This window comes from Phascolarctos cinereus, unplaced genomic scaffold (assembly GCF_003287225.1).
Source record: "Phascolarctos cinereus isolate Bilbo 61053 unplaced genomic scaffold, phaCin_HiC Scaffold_4;HRSCAF=312, whole genome shotgun sequence".
Lineage (NCBI taxonomy): Eukaryota > Metazoa > Chordata > Mammalia > Diprotodontia > Phascolarctidae > Phascolarctos > Phascolarctos cinereus.
This window is the reverse complement of record NW_027555847.1, coordinates 484,070,280-484,094,804: the sequence shown is the minus strand read 5'-3', so window position 1 is coordinate 484,094,804 and position 24,525 is coordinate 484,070,280. Positions and strand designations below refer to the sequence as shown.

Here is a 24,525-nt window from a genome sequence, read left to right as displayed (position 1 = left end):
CTTACTTCTTACTCCACCATCTTGGCTCCCAGAAGCTGAACAATGTAATCATTTAAAGATATAACTTTTCTCTAAGTATTTCTTTGGTTGTATCCTATAAGTCATAAATTTTGTTATATTGCCTCATTGTTGTCATTCTAATTAATTAAATTATTACTATGATTTCTTCTTCAACACATTCATTCTTTTTCTTTTTGTCATTAAAGATATTTATTGAACTCTTGTGTTACCATATGAAACATCCAGTTGTTAGGAAAGGGACAGCTCTCTTGAGCTGTCTTTTTAATTTTTCTTAGCCTTGATGACCTGGGCATAACTATGAGTTACAAATTTCAGTTGCACTTTATTCCAAAAAGATAGCTTTAAGCAGGTGGGCCAAAGTTTGTTTCCTATCTCACACCTTATATTTTCCCATTTGCTAAATGTTACTACTTTAATTTTTCCTGCGTTGTCCTTCACTTCAAAGAGTGTACATTTTTCTGACTCAGTTTTCTTACTGATCTCATAGACATCATCTACATAGCTTCCTAGTTTTTTTTTTTCCCAAGCATTTGGTTCTTTGTAATTTTATGTGCTCTTCTTTTGATATTTTTGGGGACTGTGATCTCTTTGTCAATACTCACATCTTTCCCTCTAGGTTGTTTGTTTATTTCCAGGAAATCTTTTCTCCAATGACCTTTTGATATCTCAATGACCTCGTTTTTGTTGAAGTGCTCCTTGACACTTGTGTTGAAAACCTTCACCTGAATAAATTCATGCTCACTTGCCATGGTAGCATGAAATATTGCTTTTCTTTCTCTCCTGTGGTATAATAATCAAACATCTGTTTCACTTTGGGTGCCTTCCCTACCATAGGCATTGTCTGTGCACAATCTTCTCTTCCAGTTTCTGGTTCTGTTTTCTGGGAGGATTACTGGCATGTCTTCATTTTCTTGCTCTCTGGCCTTTCTTTAGTTGTTGCTTTTCTTTTCTTAGCAACATGATTTTTCTTTGACTCATTGGTGGGTTTCAGGTTATCTTTCTTGGTCAGCTGAGTATTACCAGTGTTGTTGCCCTTAGAAGCTGGTCTCATTTGAGCCTATTGTTTCTTGTCACTGGTTTCTTCTCTTTTTTCTTATCACATTTCTTCTCAACTTTGGCTTTTTTTTTTCTTTGAAGGGTCTGAGAACTTCATTAATATTCATCCTTGAATATTTCAATCACCTTGTTCAGAGCAAAGAAAGCACCAAACCTTTCTACCATATAGTTATATAGGTCAGTTTGATTAGCTTTGTCTTGTTTCCTGGTCATCAATTTTCTAATCTTCAGAATGAATTTACATTTTTTTAAATCTTCAACATCCAGCTCTTCTAATGTGTTTAGCAAAATTTTCCCAAATTAACTCTTCATCTCATCAGTTGGATTTAGTTTGTTTATCCCAGTGGCTTAGGAGAAGGTCAGGGGATTCCAATTAATATGTGGACATCCCAGGATTCAGCAACATATTATGTTAAGGTTAGAGTTGGGAGAGGTAGTTCAGGTATGAAAGAATTCACTTAGACCTTCTCTGTAGTCATTGGTGATGAGTTCAGGGTGGACCCTAAGAATATTGAGGTGCTATCTGAGATGATGAGGAATAGATGTGTGGGTCCTAGTGTCTTGAATGAATTTACTCAGTCTCCAAGTTAAAGAAAGGTATTTATTGGGATGATACAAACAAGTGGGCCTGTTCCACATGAGGCAGAGCCCCAGTGGACTCTACTCCATGAGGGAGGCAGAGCATAGGCTGCAGGTTCTGCTCCTTTAAGAGATCAGAGTGGCCCCTGCTTTCTGTAGCAGGCAAAGGCTTCATTCATTCTTTAGGAATAGATAATTTCATTTCCAATTTATCTTTAACTTATGTTCCCAAAGCCCTTTATTGAACGTTAATTTTTGCTGAGCCATAGTCTCAAATGGATATATTTAATACTTCTGCTTTTCTGCATTTGTTTTTAAGGTTTTATGCCCTAAAACATGGTCAGTTTGTGTGAACAGCTAAGAAAAATGTATACTCCTTTCTATTCTCATTCAGTTTTCTCCAGAGTTCTTTCTTCTCTGACTTTTCTAAAATTCTATTCATCTTAACTTCTTTCTTATATATTTTATTGTTAGCATTATCTGATTCTTAGAGGGCAACGTGGAGGTGCCCTGCCAGTATAGTTTTACTGTCTATTTCCTCCTGTGACACATTTAACTTTTCTTTTAAGGATTGGATGCTATGCCATTTGGTGCACTTATGTTTAGTATTGATATTACTTCATTGTCTATAGTACCTTTGAGTAAAAAGTACTTTGGCTGATCATCATCTCTTTCAAATTGGGTCCATTTCTGATTTCACTTTGTTTTAGATCATGATTGCTACTCCTGATTTTTTTTGCCTCACCTGAAGTATAAAGATTCTGCCCCAGTCTCCTAATTTTACTCTGTGTATATCTCTCTGTCTCTGTGTTTCTTGTAAAAAAAACCAACAAACAAAAAAACACATCATTAGCTGTTTTATGAGTGAAGACATCCCATGCAAATTCATAGTTATAATTAATAGCTGTAAATTTCCATGAATCTTTTAATCTTTTTTCACCTTTTTTATCTCCTCTCTCTCTCTCTCTCTCTCTCTCTCTCTCTCTCTCTCTCTCTCTCTCTCTCTCTCTCTCTCTCTCTCCCTCTCGCATATTTTCATCTTCCTTTTTCTCTGTTAGGTTACACAGATTTTTATGGCCAACTGAGTGTGCATGCATGATAATCTCTCTATTTCCTGTTCTATTAATCTAGGCAAGTTATATATTTTTTTGTAAATATTCACCCAGTTCACTTGTTGTCAGGCCAAAATTAACATAAGCAGAAGAGAATCAATCAATACTCTATTGTGTCTCAGCCTCAGAGGCTGCATTGAGCATATAATCATCCATGAAGAAAAAGTCATGCACCAACTCTCCTTTCACTTTAGTTTTGGTTTGCATCCTTTTCATGTTAAAACATCAGTGCAGTAGCTGGCATTGATGCCATTTTCATCCTCATTGAAAACTTCTGACAACATCACTGAAAATATAATGCTAAAATGCATGGCAAAAGCACACGGGCCTGCTTCATTTTGCCAGTAAGTGCAAAAGCATCATCCATTAACCCATGCAAGCATGCCATCATGAAACTGAAGTATAATACTTCACTAGGCAACTGAATTTTGCTATAATCCTCCCTAAGCCCTCACAATTGACAGTTTCAAAAATCTTGCTTGGTTAGATCAACAAATGTATACAGAACTTTGTTCTGCTCCTGGCATTTCTCCTGGAGTTTTGGACAGGAGACACCACATGGACCATTCCTTGGACCTTTCTGAAGCCACACTAACTCTTGGCTAAATAAATATTTTCCAGGTGAAGAATGAGCAATTTAAGGAGGATTCTGGGCAAAAATCTTGCTGGCAATGACTAAGAGAGAAAACCCTCTGGGATTGTTACAGGACAATTTAGAGAAATAACAAAGTTACTGACAGAAGTAAGCTTTGTAAGGAATCAGAAACTCTACAGAGTGTTGTACCTTACTATGACCTTTGTATTTTTCTTGCTCAATAAAATGATCTGCCTCTGCTAATCTAGCACTGAAAGGGAATTCTTCACCAATAACCCAAAGGCATAAATTTAAAAGATATGTGTGCATATCACCACATTAAGTATGTTTATATTAAGGCTCCCCATCATCAAAGGTCAGGCAAGCCAGTTGAGAGCTAAAACTAGAAAGGACCTCAGAGGCCATTTAATCCAACCTTCTGATTTTATAAATGAGGAAACTGAAGCTCAAGGAGAGAAAATTATTCATCCAAGGTCACACAGGGAAGACTTGTGAGGTTCAGAATTTAAATTCAATTCCTCTGCCCCCGACCATATTGCCCCATTCCCTTTGATCTTTAAGAAGACTCAACTCTGTTTTTTATCCTATCTGAAATCAGAAAAATTGCTGACTATAATGACATTGGAAAATACCCCTACATTGGCAATCTATGTAAAAACATCATTTCTCTAAGATTCTGGGAACATATCCCAACAGGCAGTTGGGATATCAGGTTTTTTTTTTGGCTTATATATAACAGATACTGATGAAATATTTGTTTAATGAATATTTACTGACTAGATTACTCAACCAGGTCAAAATGGTTGTTTCCAAAAGTATGGTGTATGTAGATTCCATTATTTTTCAAAATGACCTTTAACTTGTTCCTCCATCTTACATTGAATGGAGGATCTATTTTGCCCAATGGAGAAATAGAAAGTGGAAATATGAGTCATGAAAGTATAATATATACACAGTTTTATTGTTGATGTAGTTGTTCCAATTTATATTTTATATTGTAGCTATAGCCTGAATTTTTGGTGATTCTAAAAATATTAGATGTCATAAGAGAAGGAACTATTTTATTACTAGTTCATCATTGTTCTTATATTTTCTTAGGATATTTTCTATTTCTATCTCCTCATAAATATAGAACTTCATTCATTTTTTAAAAAATCAGAAAACCTATATTAAATTTCATTATAAGCATTTACAATTCAGAAATTCACAAAAAAATACAAGCTAGAGCTTGATTTATTATTTTGCTGGTTGACTAGACTTAAAAAAGTGATAGAGAGCATGTAAATATTGAAGATTAAACTTAAACATATGTCATATATGCATTGTCTTTTAGATTAGATTGATAAAGATTTGCCAGCCTATGCGTGCATGGAGCACTTCCCACCCCCCAACTTCTTAGATGAAAATACTTAATTTCTTGAGCTATATCTCTGCTCCTCCAACTTGCCAAGGTTATTTGGAATTTAGATCTTGTGTTCTAAGGATGCTGACAAGTCTGTCCAATATGATATGTCAGTTAGATGAATGGCCATCCAACTTGGTACAGTTTTGAGTATACTTTTTATCTAGGTAGATGAAAACAGTCCAAATACACAAAAAGAAATTTGCTTTCCTAGACATAAAAGAAAAACATTTTATTAGAATTAGAACTGCCATCATCAAATAATAGTTATTAAGTTTATATGGCACTACTGATTATCAGATAAAAAATTCTGTTTCATTACAGTGGAAATTACATTTTCTAATCTGTACTAAATTTGGTGTTGGGAATTAGTTCACTGATTTTGTTTACAAGGTATTACATTGTGAAACTGTCTATGGCACACTGCTGGCCTCAAAAACTGTGGAGCTCATAATAGGAATATCCAGTGAATTATTTTTGCTACAGCTGATGAAGTGGATGTTTGCTAAGGTATAGTTAAAATGGTCAATTACCTCTACTAAAAATGTTTGTGTATAGTCATGCCTTTGACTTACAGGAAAAGGTACAGAACATAGATTGTGCTTAAAAGCAATCATTTAGTTTGTCATATTAGCTGCACTGTTAGTCGCTGGCAAAATTAGAGAACAATCCAATCATACATGTCTCAGTAGTTCTTTTGTCATTAGATTTGTTTTATCATTCAGAATAGGGTCTATGTACATTGTTTATATAATTGTTGCTTCTAAAGGGGTACAGTTACTGAAAATAGAAATGCTATATAAATTAAGCTAATGATAATAAAAATTGAACATTTGTGTTTGCAAAAAGGCTTAAAGAATCATTCCCCATTGGTTATTTTGCAAGTGAGTCAAGATGTAATTCCATGCTTACAATGTAACTTGGACAAGCAAATAACCATGCATTGAAACCATTAAAATTATTTTTCATTTAAAAATGAAAATGCAATAATGAACAGACTATTATAATTATATTTTTCCTGTTAACTTGTCAAAAATATAAACTGGTGCTATATTTTACTTTATAAAGCATTTCATCTGTTATTAATTATAAGACCAATTATGTGTTAAAATTATGTAAGTTGAAACTAATTTTCACATAGGAATTACATTATAAGGGAGGGTAGTTGTTTTTCTTGGCCAAAAGATTAATGCCTAATTACTGCTATGGAAGAAGCATATTACAGTACAAAGACCAGTGGCAGTGAAGCCAGAGGATCTGTTTTTTAATCCTATTTCTGACAAATTTTGTGACAATGGGCAAGTCACTGAAGGTTTCTGGGCCTTGGTCTCCTCAGCCATAAAATGAGTGAACTGGCCTGTTCAGTCTCTGACAGCTCTAGGGCTATGACAGAAATTCTAGCAAGTTATATTTATTTTTCCACAAATATGTTGTCTATTTATATCAATATTTCAATGTGCATAGAAATTAATGGATTCAATTCAATCACTTTTCAGAACCTACTAAGATGGAGGTACTATGTAGGACATACTAAGACAAAATACATTGCAATGGAAAAGAGGACTGCCTGGGATACAGCAGAGTAAAGAGTCAAAGAGAAAGCACGTTTTTATGGTCCTTGCAAAAAAGCCAATAGAGACTGCACACATATATCATGTACATGAAGGAACAATATAGTGGAGAGGAAAAATCACTAAATTAACAAGTACCTATTAAGCACCTACTCTATTAAACTAACCACTGTGCTCCCCACTAATGATACCAACATAAAGAATCAAAGTCCTTAATCCCCAGCTAGAGCTAGATTCTGGCACTAGCTCTGCCATTCCTGGGTGCTGTATTCTTTAGAAAATCATTTAACCTTTCTAGCCCTTATTTTGTTGACCAGTAAAATGGGGTTGAAGGTGGGGAGAGAATATAGACCAATCAGTCATCAATAATTTATTAATTATTAACTGTTCCAGAAAATGTGCTATGCTGTAAGGTCTTTTTCAGCTTTCATCATCTATGCTGTTGTTATTTTTTTTCCTAACCAATATGGTTGTTTTATCTATACATCAAAAGTTATCTTAAGAATGAAAAAAAAATGTATCTAAAGAAATAGAGCCAATGCCAATTATTTAGTCATAGTTCCATAATTAGATATTGCAAAAACAATTAAAACCACTATTCTAAAATATTTAGCCTGTATAGTAAAAACATGTTTTGGATAACACATATCTTTGTTCCTGGAACAGGTACTTGTCTCAATAGCAATAACAGTAAACAGAAGAAACTTGTTTTTGATTACTGTATCTTTGAAGGCACATGAATTTCAAATACATACATGTATAGTATATAAATAATATATGTGTGCATGAAAACAACTAGAGGAATGGTAAATGTTTTTATTATATACTTTCATAAATATTCATGCATTTATTGTTCAATTGTAGTTTGAATTATTTACCATTTTATTGAAGGCCAATTCAATTAATTGGTGCACTTTCAAAATACAAATGACATAACCATATTTGACTTCACAACCACTTTTCTTATTAGCTTTGTTATTCAGAGGAACCTTATAATGCAAAGTCACAAGTTTTGGGAGTCAGTGAAATTATGATCAAAATATCACCAGATATTGTTTTAGCTCTGTCTTCAAATAAATTACTCAGTAAATTTTTATATTCACCCTACAACGACTGATACCTGATAATATTAAATATAATTTTCATAATTGAATATTGCCGCTTTCCCATTTAACCAAAACACATATGAAATGAATATCAGATCTTTTGAGAGGCAGGACCTTATAGCTGATCTGGAAACTAGGAAGTCCTTAGTTCAGTTCTTGTGTTTGATATTTACTGGCTATGTGTTCTTGGGTATCCTTCTGTCACTGCTTTATATAGTTATATAAGACTTCAAGTTTCAGGGTAGAGCCAAGATGGCAGAGTGAAAGCAGTGACTTGCTTGAACTCTCCCCCAAACACCTCCAAATACTCATAAAAAATGGCTGTAAACAAATTATGAAGCAGCAGAACCCATAAAAAGACAGAGTGAAACAAATTTCCAGCGCAAGACAACCTGGATGATTAACCAGAAAGGTGTATCGTGCAGGGCTGGGAGCGGAGTGCAATGCAGCGTGGGAGTGCAGGCCACAGAAAACCTGGAGCAGGCCTCAGAGGACTGAATTGCAGGCAGCTGTGGTGGTTTCCAGACTTCTCAATCCACTAATGCCAAAGACAATTTAGAAGGTCAGTGAGAAAAGTCTGTTTCTGTAGGTTATGAGAGAGGAAGGTGGGGTCTCAGCTCCATTCCACAAGAGCATGCCCTAGGAGGGGCAGCTGCTTCCTGAGCTTCCAGCCCACAGAGTTAGGGGGAATCCAGTGGCTGATCAGAGAGGGATTGAAGGGATCTCTTTGCCAGTGTTGAGGCAGGAGTCTCTTGCTTTGCCCATGTTTGAATCTGGGTCATAGTTCTGAGCAGCGGTGCTGGGGAGAGGAGGAACGCTGGTGTGGTGGAGCTTGTAGTGTCTGTGGAGAAGAACCCTTCCTCACAGTTACAGGACAGAAAGGAATACTTGTGCTCACAGGCCAGAAAAGGAGTAAACACCTGCCCCTTATCATACCACCTTGGAAGAACTGAAAATTTACAGGTCCCTACAAGTATCTCTGAAAACAGCTACACAAACCCCTGAAGCTTGGGACAGTACATTTTCCAGATTGGAAGCAGACTTTTCCTTAACAAAGAGTTTAAAACTCAAGTAATTGGCTGGGATCATGAGCAAGCAGCACAAAAAGAGTCACACTATATTATCTTACTTTGGTGACAAAGAAGATCAAAATAAACAACCAGAAGAAGAAAACAAAGTCAAAGCTCCTACATCCAAAGCCTCCAAGAAAAATATGAATCAGTCCCAGGCCTTGGAACAGCTCAAAAGGGATTTTGAGAAGCAAGTAAGAGAAGTAGAAGAAAAACTGGAAAGAAATGAGAGTGATGCAAGAAAATCATGAAAAACAAGTCAACAGCTTGCTAAAGGAGACCAAAAAATACTGAAGAAAATAACACCTTAAAAAATAGCCTAACCCAAATGGCAAAAGAGGTCCAAAAAGCCAATGAGGAGAAAATGCCCTAAAAAAAAAATTGGCCAAATGGAAAAGGAAGTCCAAAAGCTTACTGAAGAAAATACTTCCTTAAAAATTAGAATACAGCAATTGGAAGCTAGTGACTTTATGAGAAATCAAGACACTGTAAAACAAATCCAAAAGAATGAAAAATTAGAAAACAATGTGAAATATCTCATTGGAAAAACAACTGACCTGGAAAATAGATCCAGGAGAGAGAATTTAAAAATTATTGGACTATCTGAAAGCCATGATCAAAAAAAGAGCCTAGACATCATCTTTCAAGAAATTATCAAGGAAAACTGCCCTGATATTTTAGAACCAGAGGGCAAAATAGAAATTGAAAGAATCCACAGATCTCCTGAAAGAGATCCCCAAAGGAAAACTCCTAGGAATATTATAGCCAAATTCCAGAGTTCCCAGGTCAAGGAGAAAATATTACAAGCTGCCAGAAGGAAACAATTCAAGTACTGTGGAAACACAATCAGGATAACACAAGATTTAGCAGCTTCTACATTAAAGGACTGCAGGGCATGGAATATAATATTCTGGAGGGCAAAGGAGATAGGATTACAACCAAGAATCACCTACCCAGCAAAACTGAGTATAATCCTTCAGGGGAAAAAATGGTCATTCAGTGAAATAGAGGACTTTCAAGCATTCTTGATGAAAAGACCAGAGCTGAATAGAAAATTTGACTTTCAAATACAAAACTTAAGTGGAACATGAAGAGGTAAACAGGAAAGAGAAATCATAAAAGACTTATTAAGATTGAACTGTTTACATTCCTGCATGGAAAGATAATATTTGTAACTCATGAGATCTTTGTCAGCATTAGGGTAGTTGGAGGAAAACAGTTATATGTATGGAGAGAGAGAGAGAGGAGAGAGAGAGAGAGAGAGAGAGAGAGGAGAGAGAGAGAGAGGGCACAGGGGGAGTTGAATATTAAGGGGTCTTATCTGGAGAATAAAATTAAGGGATGAGGGAGGATTATGCTTGGAGAAGAAGAAAGGGAGAGGTAGATTGGGGTAAATTATCTCACACAAAAAAAAAAAAACAGAAAAGAAAAGGCTCTTACAGTGGAGGGGGAAAGGGGGAAGGTAAGAGAGAATGAGTGAATCTTATTCTCATAGGATTTGGCTTAAGGAGAGAATAACATACACATTCAGTTGGGGATGGAAATCTGTCTTACCCTACAGAAAAATAGGGGGAGAAGGGAGCAAAAGAACAAGGGGAAGATAGAGAGGAGGGCAGACTGGGAAAGGGGGTAATCAGAAGGAAATGCTTCTGAGTTGGTTAGTTTTTCACAACATTTCTACTATGGAAGCGTTTTGCATAACTGTGCATGTACAACCTATATGGAATAGCTTGCCTTTTCAATGAGGGTGGATGGGGAGGGAGGAAGAGAGAAAATCTGAAACCTAAAGTTTTAAAAACATATGTTTAAAAAAATGTTTTCACATACTACTGGGAAATAAGAAACACAGGAAATGGGGTACAGAAGTCTATCCTGCCCTACAGGAAAATAGAAGGGGAAGGGTATAAGAGAAGGGGGTTGGAAGAGATAGAAGAGAGGACAGACTATGAGAAGGGATATTCAGAATGAATGCCATCTTGGGGTGGGGGGAGGGGTGAGATGGGGTTAAAATTTGGAACTCAAAAACTTGTGGAAGTGAATGTTGAAAACTAAAAATGAAGAAATTTATATTTAAAAAAAACAAAAAAAAGCAAAAAGAAAATACATCTAAAAAAAAGACTTCAAGTTTCAGAGAAGGTGGGGACTGGCATAGTAAGACAAAATTCCGTCATCACAGATTTCTCTCTACTGATGAAATCACAGGTCTAATCTCCTTTGTATAGAAGGCCTTTCAGATATTTGAAACTTACTCTAATATACAAGAACCAAATATAAGGCAATCTTTCTTGATGATTAACAGCAAATAACAAATTTACCTTACTTGTACATTTAAGAGTCTAATTATTATTAACCCTGTTTTTCAGATGAAGAAAAAAAAAAGGCACAGAAAGGCATTATAGCTTTATGGACATAATGGACTTGAAGCCAGGAATCCTGGGTTAGAGGTATTCCCCTCTCAAACTACTCATAACTCTTGTCATTATATGGATGTTATTCAACTTCACAGATCCTCAGCTTTTTTATCTGTAAAATGAATATAACAATATTTGCATTAATTACTTAATAAGGTTATTATAAGGAAAGACCTTTCCCAACCTTAGAATGCTACATGATTTACTCTTCAGTGACCTCCCCTTAGCCATAGAGTTAGATTCATAGTTGGTATTCTATGTCAAATCTCCAGAATATTGTGATATGCTCTTCATATAACACAATGGCAAACATCTTTTTCTGATTATAACACTGAAAGATTTGTTTATTTTGTTTTATTAAAAAAATCTGTCACTTAAATGCATAAATTTCTGGAATAATAATAGATGAAGAACTTGTTCTAACAGGGCTCTATAAACAAATATATATTATAGAAAGTTTGAAGACATGCTACACCTTAACGATACCAAACCTCCCATCTGTTTACTCACATCATGCTTCCACTTTAAAAAAATATAATACAACATCCATACTGCTTTAGAATCACAAACTGGGAAGCTAATTTTTTATTACCTGTCTTGAGCACTGTCTCTTAGTGCTTCACCTTTACTTGTATCTCATTTGAACTAAACTCAAACCACTTCAAGAAATGGCACTTAATAATGTTTGTCTTAGAAGGAATAGGAGTGTTCTCCTCCAGGCTTCACTAGTCACAGCAGCAAACTAACATCATATGTGCTCAGTTATAGCAGCTCCAATTACGGTGAAATTACAAAAGGGAGACTGCTCTAACTGGAAAATTACTTTTAACATATCCATTAGAACAACTTAGCACATTTGGGCTTTGAAAATTTTGCGTAAGTTGCCATTGTCACCTCACATAAATTAATGAGTACTTTAGCATTGCGTTATAGGGGTCATGTTTTGTATGTCATCTATAAATGTAAAAAGCCAAAATGAAATTGTTTAAATGGAGTTTTTTTTGTCTTGTTTTGATTTGTTTTGTTTTTGATAAACATATGTGTGTATATATATATATAAAATATAAACATATATATATAATATTTATTTGTAATAACAAGATCTTTATCTTGAATAGTAATTGTTAGGTATAATTTTCCCAACTTTTTGTTTGTTTGTTTCTAGTGTAGTATTCATTTTTTCAATAAGCTTTCACATTCCAGTAGCAGTACAGAGTCAAGATGACTGGTGATGGCTCAGGATACAGTAGATGACCTTGGTGTTCTAGATGCCTAACCAAGCTCCAAGAGTTCACAACACCTGTTTCAGCTCTTTTCATAGCCATTGAAACAAATTGTTCTCATCTATCATTTTACCAGGGGGAAGTCTTTATATGCTTGGGTTAGACATCCGTTCCCCTAACTCACTAAAGGACTTGAGACTCCTTGGTTACTCTCAATCTGGTTTAGCTATCTGCCAAAACTTTTTTTTTTTAAACCAGGATGTTGCTATAGCTTCTTGGAGCTATATATAAGAAAGTTGGGTGGGTCAGATAGAGGCTGCCAAGCATTCAGACTCTAATGCAGAGAGTGCAACTCCAACGGGCTGGCCACATTGCTCAAATGCCCGAAGTATGCTTACCTAAAAGACTATTTTACAGAGAACTTACGCAAGGAAGGCACTCACATCATGGTCAGAAGAAGTGACACAAGGACACTTTAAAGGTCTCTCTGAAGAACTTTGAAATTGATTAAGTGACATGGGAGATGCTGGAAAAGGACAACCCAGCACTGTGTGTTTGTATCAAAGAAGGCCTTGTGCTCTGTAAGCAAAGAGTAATTGAAGTAGCTCAAAAGAAACTTGAGATGCCCAAATTTAGATAATCCACATAAAATATTTGTGCCTAACATGTTTACATTACAAGCTCATATCAGTCTGATCAGTCATAGTCAGATGCAGTATAACTTGATTTTAACCTAGTGATATCATTTGGACTTCTTTTGAGAATGAAGAACAACAACCATTCAATACACATTTATTCAACTACTATATATAAGGCCATGAGGTAAGGACTGAGGGTAAAAAAAAAGATAGTACAAATAGTACTTGACTTCAACGAGCTGATATTCTACTAGGGCATGGGAAGTAGTGGTAAGAACTATAACATTTAAACATTAAAAACTTAATTCTTTTGATCATGTTCTTAAAGTAATGGCCAGTGACATCTGGAAAGTGAGAACTTTTCTATTATGTAGCAGTAAAAAGGTCTGATTCGTTTTATTAGTTCCAGGGGGATTTGTTATTGTATTTTTTTCTTAAAAAAGTAAAACCTATTCCACACACCTTAATTAATTTTGTTCCGTGCTTAACAAGTAGCACATATTTAAAAGATCAAAATTATACAGTTTCTAAGTTCTGAAGGAGTAAATGCAGGGACACAGAGAAGACACAGGACAGCCAGATTAGAGGGAACTTTTAGATCTGCAGTCTAACTATAGATTTTCAAAGTTTACTTTATATACTCCATGCTACTGTGAGTATTTTTTTAAATTTCAAATATTGTAGCAACCTAAACAAATCAAATCAATTGTTAGTATGATATTATGTCCATATGAAAACTAATTTCTACAAAATTATGTTCTACATTTAAAGTGACTATTTCACCTATAGGTAGGAAATTAGTTCTATACAGTACCTGTATGACCTTCATTCTTCCTACTTTTCCCCAACACAAAATCTCTGACCTCTCTCCCTCTTCTCCTTTCTATATCTCTGTCTCTCTATGTTTCTAGCTTTCTATGTCTGTGTCTATCTCTCTGTTTTGCTCCTCTGTCTCTGTATCCTGCCTTCATTCTCATTCCACTTCATAATAGGGGTTCTTAACCTGGAATATCTATATATGTATCTCTGTGTATGCACACACATGGGTGTATCATTCACATATGTATGCATGTGTATACATATACATACATGTATATACATATCTGTAATCAATCCTCAAAATTTGCTCGTTTTTCACATGCCTTCAAGTGTATGTATGATATCATTAATCTCATTTTCAGTTTCAAATTGTCATTTCCACACATTCCTAAATATCCTTAGTAGAGAAGAAAAATGAGAGTCCCTATCCTGGCAAGTTTGTGAAGTGGCTAGAATCCAATTTGGGGCTTTACTGGTATTGTTCACCCTACCACTGTAAAGCTCTCCCTATGCATTCTTTGCATATTTTCATTGTTTGCCTTTAAAACTCCAACTTTATATTACAATTATGGCCCCAAAGCATAGTGCAAGTCTTTTGTTCTCTAAACCCAAGACCTTAAAGTCAGTCATGTGGCTTAGTGAGAAGACAAAGTTGTTAGATAAACTTCATGCTGTAATGTCTACTCTGTCAACAAGTAGTCCCTTAAGGATCTCAAAAGGTGCACAAAGCAGACTTTGCTGACAGATGATTTTAAGCTGGTACATCCTTCAAAATCTCTAATGCCATCTACTAGCCTAGAAGGACAGAGTGTCTGAGGTGATCGAGAAATTACCAGTCTTGGAATCTTTCAACAGCAGCCACTAAAAAGTCTAAGTAACTTTTCCCTTGGTTTTCAGAGGAAGGCCAATAGAGAATTCTACAGTAGTATAATACACAGTACAACTCACACTATCATCTGACATAGTGGAAGGTAAGATTCAGATTAAAAAATGTTTTACTTTTAAGAATTTTATTACTGTAAAATATTTAAGGTACTGTAGATTTCATGTGTTATAAAAAGTGAATATTATCTGAAATCAATGTTTTGTCTTTTTTGTTAAATTGAGATGACAGTACAAAAGGTCATAGAATTCTAGAGAATAACTAGCAAGAAAAAGTGTTTTATATGTTACCAATGTTATTTTGTATACTGCATTTTATGGGTTATCTCATGATTATAGTATTGGAAAAATTGGATATCAGAATCAATGTTTTGTTATAAAGAATTATATGCAGAAAAAAATATATATTTTCAGCAATCTCTAGCAAAAGATTCTAATTTTTGTTGGTCCTGGGAAAGAAGTCCACTATTTCCCAAAGAATCAATGTGGCAGAATTTGAGATTTTTACTTTCTTGCCATTTTCTAAGAATATTACCTTCTCTAAAGTTGAGGATTGACTGTATTTATGTATGAATAAATGTGTATAGGCCTTCATGTGTGCATGCAGGCATAAATTTGTATATGTATGTATATGTATATATATAAACAGATATTGATAATTTTATTTAAAATAATTTGTTTCCTTTGTAATCCCATGTATGTTAGTTTACAAATTTAAAGATAAGATAGAAGCATGTGTGTATGTGTGTGAGAGAGAGAAAGAGAGAGAGAGAGAAAGAGAGAGAGAGAGAGAAAGAGAGAAAGAAAGAGAAAGAGAGAGAGAGAGAAAGAGAAAGAGAGAGAGAGAAAGTACATAGAGCATTTATTAAGTGGTGGCTATTTGACAGGCTTTCTGCTAAGCAATGAGAATACAAATATGAGAAGGAGCTCACATTCTAATAGGATAAAACAAAGCATTAAAGGGTACTAGAAAATAAGTGGTTTATGAAATGAATAGCCATTAAAGAATTTAGTATTTATAAATAAGATTTGAATTTCTAAACCAAAGCTTACAATATAAGAATGACAGGTTGGGACAGAATGTACCTACTAAGGACTAGTAAGAATGCATTTGCCTAGACCCTTAAAAATGTGATGATAAAGCTTTAAACTACAATGGAAGAAAATGGTGTATGTGTTTGTGTCTGTGCGTGTCTGTGTGTGTATTTTTCCCACAAAGCAAAAGAACACAGAGAAAGCCTACAATGTAGGAAAATAGTATTAGAGCCAAACAAAAGGTCAGTGAAGATAATGTCAAAAGACAAAATCCAGCAATTATATCCATGGTCTCATATTTCTGTATTGATATTCACACAGTACAACAGCAAAGAAGAACTAGAAATCTTACAACAAGAAGAAAAATAGGTGAAACTGAAATTTGTCAGGATGAATCTTATGGTTGGAATGTGGCCTTGGAAAGTTATAAATTATTCAGAAATAGCAGGATAGGCACAAGGAACTATAGAATATTAAAAATATTCATCGGTATAAGAAGATCTATGAATGGTCCCACAAAAGTATAATGAAAAACAATAGATAAAGATGAATGGAGGAAAAAGAAAAATTATATACATATATGTATATATGTATGTATGTGTATATGTATGTGTGTGTATATACACACATATATACATATGTGTGTGTGTGTGTGTGTGTGTATATATATCATCTTCAGTGTACATATCTCCTGGCCTGTAGTATACAAAGTGGTATAGTATATTAATATAGAAAGGAACAAGAAGAGAAATTAATACTATACAATTATATTAATACTTAATTTTTAATTTGTGATCCATTCTTTTCCTTTTATTCCTATTAAAACCCAACTGCTGGAAAAGTCAGTTGATCTTTGAAGGGCCTGGCTCTGTGATGCAATTTTCTCTTAGCCCCCAAGGCACATGATAATTAACTAGGTGGGCAAGACCCCACCCAACTGGAAGACCTAATTTCTGTTTAAAATATAAACAGAATCCAGCCTGGGTGAGCCTTTGCCTAGGGTAAGAACCCCCTGTCCTCCTTCTCCTACATTAGAATTTAGGGTATTCCACCTCATGAAGGAGGAAGCTGGATAGAGATGACTTAACCCTGCCCAGGTGCCTTTAGGCTGCTGAGTCTTATGATCAAGTCAATTTTTCAGCAGAGAGAGCTAAAGGCTTTTAGCCCATGTACTCATTAATGTCCACCAATCAGGGGCAGCTATGTGGTACAGTGGATAGAGCACCAGCCCTGAATTCAGGAGGACCTGAGTTCAAATCCAGCCTCAGACCAAACACTTGACACTTACTAGCTGTGTGACCCAAGGCAAGTCACTTAACACCAATTTTCTAAAAACAAAATGTCCATCAATCAGAGTGAATTTTCACTTCTTACAGGAGTTCCCTTTCAGAAGAGTTATAAAGCATTTCAGAGTCTCCTAGTTTGTTTTGTTTTTTTGGGTTACAAAAAGAAACCACTGACCATCAATGTATTGATTTCTGGCTAGCATAATTAATGAATTGACTATTAATTACTCAGAGATTCTGCATCTTGAGGTTTTCATTCATTTCAACAAACATGTGGCAGTTTAAGAAAGAGATAACAAGCCTGAGACAGAAGCATGATAGAGTAGTAATGGAGGGATTTCAATTATTTAAATCTCTTAGCTCTCTCTCTCTCTCTCTCTCTCTCTCTCTCTCTTTTTACTGAAATAATTTCTTCACTTCTCTGACTGACAGTTTTTTCTTACAATAGAGGGAGAAACCAATAAGAAGAAATAACTTAAGCTTACAATGAAGAAGTTTCTGGTTATAAATTATGGGAACTTTGTAGCGAACTGATCACTAGCTAGAGAGAGGGAGAAAAATGAGCATAATAGGCATTTACCATAGATTTCCAGAGAGAATATTTTAAAGGCTTGAGAGTAAGTCTAGGTATGATCTAATAGACTGAACTTCTATAGGGGATGTCAGGCCAAAAGTGATGGAAAGATTTCAAGAATGAAATTACAAACAATAGTAAGTATAATGAAGAAGATAAAGGGAGATTTGTCAAAATAAACTAATATTTATGTTCAGGGAAACTACAAACCATCACTATTTTTTAAAATGCATAAAGAAGATGAAAACAACTCAGGTAAACAGAGGATGTATCCCCAAGTGTGGAATCATTTTTAAAAAATGCATAAAGAATACCAGCACTCAGAGTGAGTTAAGACTATTACAGATAGGTAAAAAAATCAAAGGCATTTTGTTTGGGGTTTGTTTGTTTGCTTATTTATTTAGTTTCATTGAAGAAGATAATCAAAGATAGGATTATATCTCAGAGTGAATAGGATGACAATTATTGAGGAAAAAGAGTAAGCAGAAGCATAACTCTTATTGCCCTTCTTCCTCTGCCAAGGAAAATGCTCTTTGGACTGGAAAATTCTGAACAAAAAATGGACAACAGAAAGTTTTCACATTAGAGAAATGAGGAAATAATCAGAGAGCAACAAGCCATTCTTGATTAATTCAGTCACAAGACCAGATAAACTACAATCTCAGGTGCTGAAGGGATTGGCATATTTGATTGTTGAATCTATGCCAAAGATTTTGAAGGACCTTAGACAACAAAGGAATGCCACAGAATTGAAGAAAGTCAAATTGCATTTTCCTGATTTTTCAAATGTGAGGAGAGAATGAAATTTTGTAATTATATGTTAATGTGCTTGAATTTGATTCCTGGAAAAAAAAATCTAAAATATGTTATTAATTGGAAGATTATTAAGTATTTAGAAAAAGATGATTACAAAGATACAGCACGGCTTTATCAAGAACAAGTCATAATAAAATAATCTTATTTACTTTTTAAAATAACATAATATTTTATTTTTACTCAATTACATGTTAAAACAAATTTTAAAAATTCTAAAAAAGTTTTATATTCCAAATTCTATCCTTCCTTCTTGAATTCCCCTCCCCCCACTAAGATGGTAAGCAGTTCTATACTGTTTATACATATGCAATCATATAAAACAATTTCCATATTGCTCATTTTGTACAGGAAAACAAATATAAAAAAATGAATGAGAGAAAGAAAATGAAAAATAGAATACTTCAATATGTAATCAGAAAGTGTCAATTATTTCTCTGGAGGTAGATAGTATGCCTTTTTAACAAGGTTACTAAACTGGTAGATATAAGGAATGTTATAGATATCTATGCCTATATCTACATCATTTATATTTCTATATTTATCTATGTGAACATATACACAAAGATATTTAAGTGTGTATATATGTATATGCATATGAACATATGTAGACACTAGTTTTTGTATATACACATGATTTTTTTTATTTGTAGTGAAAAGAGATACACAAAAATGTTTATCTATCCCCAAACTTAAATAGATTTGAATGTAAATATATTTTATACAGAAAACAAACAAAATCAAATAAAATTCTTACTCTGCTCTGATTCTCTATACTAAAAGCAATCAGTAAACATCTGCTTTAAAAGCTATAGGTTGAGTTAATTGAGCCACTAGGCTGTTCTGTCCTAGAGTTCTGCAACAAAGGTCACCCTACAATGGACACTGCCAGGAACTATGCTCACACCTGAAGGGGTCCTTGACTTTTCTGGGATTACAAGCAAAGTCAGGCATGTTAACTTCCCTCATGTATTCATCTCAGGCTTTCTAGATCTAAAATCATGACAGAAGCATCCTATACTGGATGACAGCCAACACACTGCTGAACTCATTAGCAAGACCTCAGATGCACTAGCAATTATATACTACACACTTTATTGGCTTACTCACTGCAGTGTATCTGTTTGGTTGGTTGGTTTTTTTTGTTGTTTGTATGTTTTGGTGAGGCAATCAGGGTTAAGTAACTTGCCCAGGGTCACACAGCTAGTAAGCGCTATGTGTCTGAGGCTGGATTTGAACTCAGGTCCTCCTGACAGGGCCAGTGCTCTATTGACTGTGCCACCTAGCTGCCCCATCTCTACTGTATCTGTATATGTGTCTCTGAAAGCTAGTTTTTGCACTCAATCATGTCACTAGTGAACAAATATAGGAAAAGTCGTTTCAGGTGTTCACTCTAGTGTACTAATGCCGTGAAAGAAATAGAGCTCTCAAACATACAGATTAAAAAAAAGATACAGGTAATTTTTTAAGACATATGAGACAGACAATTATTATATAGATGATTTATAGTATAGGTAATTACCTATACATAAGAACTACATCTTCAAATATGATAAAAGATGTAAGACCTCTTCAGATACACATTGTTATATACTGAGCTTATTCACCAAACTACAGTAGTCCTATTAAAACCAAGATGGAATTACTTAGGTTTAAACTTGGAAGAACATCTCATAAAGTGTCCTTGATATCTGTACTTGAGTCTATATCCTGCACATTTTTATTAATAATATGAATAAATGGATAGATCATATGGTGGTGAGAAGGAAGGAGAGATCAAGGATGACATCTGGGATATAAGCCTGGCTGGCTGGGAGGATGATTGTGCTCTCAAAGGGTAATAGGGAAGTTTGGAAGGGAAAAGGTTCTGGGGCAAAAAATAAGTTCATTTTAGATGTGTAGATTTTAAGTTGTCTATAAGACATCCAGTTTCAAATATCTAAGATTCAATTAAAGATGCTTGTCTAGATGTTAGGAGAGAAATTAGGGATGGAAAAGTAGATCATTAACATGGAGGTGACATCTGAATCCATTGAAGTTAATTAGATTACCAACAAGGATAAGAGATGGGGAACCAGGAAAGAGCACTGTGGGATACCCATCTTTGGAGGGCATGATGACCTGGGTGAAGAACAGACAGAGGAAATTGAGAAAGAGTGATCAGACAGGTAGAAGAACCAAGATGGAACAGTGCCATAGAAACCTAGATACCAGAGGACAAAAAGAAGAGGATGGTGGACAGTGTCAAAAGGATGAGGAGTGAAATCATTAGATTTTACAATTAAGGGACTGTTGCTAAGTTCAGAGAGAACAGATTGATATGAATGATGAAGTTAAAAAAAAGAATGAAGGGAAAGGAAGTGGAGTCACTGATTATAAATGATCTTACCAAGTAATTTATCTATAAAATGGAGAAGAGATATGGCATTACACATAGCAGGAATGGATGTATCAAGTGAGTGTTTTTTTTAAGGACAGGGAACATATGAGTGTGTCTTTAGGCATTACAGAAGTAGTCAGTATACAAGGAGAGATTGAAAATAGTTGAGAGGGTGGCAAAGGGGCAATCTGCTGGAGATGAGATGGAAAGGATTACTTGTTCTTGGAAAGGGATTTATATTTTTAAGGAGAGGGTCAATCTTTTCATATGAAACAGAGTTGAAGGAAGAAATGGTGGCAGAAGTTATCTGGGTGATGTTTGGGAAGAGAAGAGAAAAAGGAGCTCTGGGTTAATGATCTTAAAGTAAAAATAACTCATAATCAGTGTCTTGCTGGTGGTAGATTAATATCATTTTAATGTACAAACCATCCCCCTGAAGATCATATAAGTTAATAAAATCATAAAATAGATTCAGTCCTGAAAGAGAACTCAGAGTCTAACTTCCTACTTTTACAGATGGACACTGTAGCTGAGAGAAGATTAACTTACCAAGGGTCATATAACTAGTAAAAGTATGAGTCAGGATTTGAGGTTCTGGTGGGTTTATTTAATGATTATTGAACTTTTAAAACAAGATGCTGTGTCTTAGCTCTTTCCTCTACTGCATGCATCATCTTTTAAATATATCTACATCTATATCTATATCTATATCTATATCTATATCTATATCTATATCTATATCTATATCTATATCTATATCTATATCTATATCTGTGTCTGTATCTGTATCTGTATCTGTATCTGTATCTGTATCTGTATCTGTATCTGTATCTGTATCTATATCTATCTATCTATCTATCTATCTATCTATCTATCTATCTATCTATATGCATTATATGCCAATGTAATTGGTTTGCTTTGTAATCATATATTTTATTTTATATTTAAAAAAATATTATCAGAAGGGGTCCACAGGATTCAACAGGCTTCCAAAAGGGTTAATGATACAGAAAAGTTTAAGCAATTTGACCTTAAGCAAGTGAAGGCAAGATATGCATTAAAGAAAATGTCAATCTGTAGGAAACTGCTGTCTAGTATTATCCATCTAGGGTAAACCTTGATATAACTTCTCTCATTCATGAGGATGAGGAGGCACATCTTCACTAGAGGTTGCAGCCTAGTTATGAACCATTGAGCAAAATTCAAAGGTGAAACCAGTTCCACGTTCTATGTCTTCAGGGATAGCACATGCTCCAGCTTTTAGAGAAAAACAAGTGTATTTTGACTGTTTAACACTGCTTGGAGCAACTTACCTCTCGTTTTCTTTATCTTCAATTTTATGATTTATTTTATTTTATTTTCTTCCTAGTCAATGAAAAAACATGCATTTAACACATATACAGATATTTCCGTAATGATATGTACATATAAATATATGTATATAGAAAGAAAGATAGGTAGGTAGGTAGATAGGTAGATGGATAGATAGATAGAAAGATAGATAGATAGGTAGATAGATAGATAGATATTAATTTGCTTTCCTTGACTAAGGTTCAAGTAAAATAAGAAGTCATCAAAATGGAGACAAAAAAAGATCAGAGAAATGCTGTCCTTTGTCTTCAATAATCAACATTTTAGTCAATTAAAAATAAATTAATATAACAAATATAAATTATCTTATTTAAATTGAAACATACATTCCTACACAAACGTGTATTAACATACATATATAGTATGTACATGTATATGAATCTATATATACAGAAAGAGAGACTTTACCCTCAAGGAGTTTACATTTTGGGGAATCTGTTCAGAATCTTTTGTGCTAGAAATTTCTCCCTTACATATAACATTGATGATTGTTAAATCAGAATTGAGAAACCAATTAACTGGCATAATCATGACTCCATACATTGCTATAACATAGTGGGCCTTTTTTAGTATTGCTGAGCTATTCTTATGCACAGAGTGACATGAGAATTGATGAGAGTGTCAAGTATTGATGTACCAAGTCCTGTCAAATGACCACTTTGAATTGCCACTTCCTTCCCTGGTACCCAAGGTTTTCTACAAGGTTTTGGTTGTATCTTTTCCCCTCTGGATATTATTGCGATGTTTAAAAACTTCAAGCGATATAGTTTCTGGGGGGTGGAGCCAAGATGGCAGAGTAAATATAAACCCCAAACCCTACATATACCTCAAAAAAACTGTGTCTAAACAAAGTCTAGAGCACCAGAATGCACACACTCAAAAAAAAAAAAAGAAAAGACAGGGTGAAACAATTTTCCAGCTAAAGTCAACTTCAATGGTTAATGGGAAGGTGTATTGTGACAGGCTGGGAGAGGAGCACAGTTCAGTGTGGGCTGTGCAGGCAAAGACAGGGCCTCAGCCAAACTGTAATAGGCCTCAGGAAATTGAATCACAGGCAGCTGTGGTGGTTTCCAGACTTCTCAACTCACAAATGCCAAAGATAACTTCGAAGGTCAGTAGGAAAGTTCTGTCAGACCTGGGTGAGAGAGGAGCGCTGTCTGGCCCCAATCCTGGCACAGCCTCAGAGTGGTGGCTGCTTCCACAGCTCTCAGCCTAACAGATGGTGGGGGGACTGGGTGGTTAATCAAAGGCAGATTGCAGAATGCTGGTGCTAAGGCAGGATTCTCTTGCCTTGCCCATGCTTGGATCTGGGTCCCAGTCTTGGGTGGTGATCTTGGGGTGAGGAGGAGTGCTGGAGTGGTGGATCTTGTGACAGCAGAGAAGAAGGAATCCTCCTCATAGTTCTCAGGCAGAAAAGAGTGATTGTAGTCACTCATAGACCAGAACCCAGGCCAGGAAAGGAGGAAACATTTTGCTTTTGATCATGCCACCCTGGAAGACCCGAAAATTTACAAGTCCCTAGAAGTATCTCTGAAAACAGCTGCACAAAACCATTAAAGCTTGGGACAGTACACCTCCTACCCTGGAAGCAGACTTTTACCTTAACAAAGAGTTTAAAATTCAAGCAATTGGCTGAGATCATGAGCAAGCAGCACAGAGAGAGTCAGACCATAGAATCTAACTTTGGTGACAAAGAAGATCAAAACATATAACCAGAAGAAGACAACAATGTCAAATCCCCTACATCCAAAGTCTCCAAGAAAAATATGAATCAGTCCCAGGCCATGGAAGAGCTCAAAAGGGATTTCGAGAAGTAAGTAAGAGAAGTAGAGGAAAAACTAGTAAGAAAAAATGGGAGTTATGTAAGAAAATCATGAAAAACAGTCAACAGCTTGCTAAAAGTGACTCAAAAAATTACTGAAGAAAACAACACCTTAAAAAATAGACTAATCTAAATGGTGAAAGAGGTACACAAAGGCAATGAGGAGAATGCTGTAAAAAACAGAATTGACCAAATGGAAAAAGCAAATCCAAAAGTTCACTGAAGAAAATAATTCTTTAAACATTAGAATGGAGGAGGCAGAGCCAAGATGATGGAGTAAAAGCAGTGACTTACTTGAACTCTCCCCAAAACCCCTCCAAATACCTATAAAAATGTCTCTAAAGAAATTCAAAAGCAGCAGAACCCACAGAAAGACAGAGTGTACCAAATTTCAAAAAGCCAATGAGGAGAAGAATTCTATAAAAAGAAAAATTGGCCAAATGGAAAAGGAAGTCCAAAAGCTTACTGAAGAAAATACTTCCTTAAAAAATAGAATAGAGCAATTGGAAGTAAGTGAGAAATCAAGACACTGTAAAACAAATTCAAAAGAATGAAAAATAGAAAACAATGTGAAATATCTCATTGGAAAAACAACTGAGCTGAAAAATAGATCCAGGAGAGAGAATTTTAAAATTATTAGACTATCTGAAAGCCATGATCAAAAAAAGAGCCTAGACACCATCTTTCAAGAAATTATCAAGGCAAACTGCCCTGATATTTTAGAACCAAAGGGCAAAATAGAAATGGAAAGAATCCACA

At 35.0% G+C, this 24,525-nt stretch overlaps 1 pseudogene; it reads right to left on the bottom strand.

Moving 5' to 3' along the window:
• Nucleotides 1-282: 282 nt before the first annotated feature.
• LOC144456566 (interferon-inducible protein AIM2-like) overlaps nt 283-24,525 on the bottom strand; it is a 41,407-nt pseudogene continuing 17,164 nt past the window's right edge.